We start from the raw sequence: 1,126 nt of genomic DNA, 5'->3' as shown, positions 1-1,126 counted from the left end.
CAATAGAATACAGATATCTACAAATCGATAGCTAGGCAAAAAAAAAAAAAAAAAAAAAAAAAGATCCTTCACTACCACTCCAGTTCCTTGCCTCCAGCTGGCTGGTTTGGGAATGAGTTAGACCTGGGTTTGCTACTTACCCCTCGTATAAAACCTGAGCAAGATTCCAGAGCAATCTTTCTTTTCTCACTTGTAAAAATCACCATGATACCTAGAATGACTATGATATTCAAGAGTCAACTCATACATACAGTGAGTGTCCAAGAAATTGGAATTATTACTATTAATATTGTGTGGGAAACATAGTAGGAACCCAATAAATGTTAGTCACCACTTCCTCCAATAGATATTTAATAAATCGACAGGCCAGCAGAACATCGGAGGTTTTGCAGAGGGAGAGAGAAGCTGTGGCCAATAAGCCTGGAGACTTCATCTGTACCCTGCATAATGGGAATTGCTGAGGTGACGCTGGGGCACTGCTCATCCCTGCCTGGATGGCGGTGGGTGGGTGTTCCTCATTCACACTCCCGCAGCACAGCAGATTCCTGACAGGGATACCATGCTTGTCTTTGTTCTCGAAGGCTCTGTGTATGTATGTACGGGGCATGGGGGCCGGGAGGGAGGGCTGGGAGATGGAGGCCAAAGGACCAAGCATCCTCCTGAAACTGGCATCTCAGCTGGAGTAAAAGCCAGCAGCCGGGGCATGGCCTCTGGCTCTGCAGAGCTCCGTGGTGTCTGTGGGGAGCCAGATTCTCCTGCAGAAATAGGGTGATGGTGGGTACAGCCAAGCATTTGGAATCAGAGACCTGGGTCTGAAACAGAACTCTGCCTTGAGTGGCTGGGTGACCTCAATGACCGAGGTTTTCTATCAGGTGGGGCTGATAAAATCTGCCCTATCAAAGGGGAACATGATCCACATGCCAGCTGTTAATATTTATGTCCTGGTGTCGCCAACCCTTGAAGATACCTTTTCACAGCACGTCAAAGTTCCCAGAGCATTGTTACAGCTTTGCTTTATTTTGATTTTCTTTTATATAAGAAGTGGGGGGGGGGCTCAGCGCCTGTGGCTCAAGTGGCTAAGGCGCCAGCCACATACACCTAAGGTGGCGGGTTCGAATCCCCAGCC

Source organism: Otolemur garnettii, unplaced genomic scaffold, assembly GCF_000181295.1.
Source record: "Otolemur garnettii isolate 467f Iridium unplaced genomic scaffold, OtoGar3 scaffold00056, whole genome shotgun sequence".
In the NCBI taxonomy this organism is placed as follows: Eukaryota; Metazoa; Chordata; class Mammalia; order Primates; family Galagidae; genus Otolemur; species Otolemur garnettii.
The sequence above is the reverse complement of the archived record's forward strand: the minus strand, read 5'-3'. Positions refer to the sequence as shown.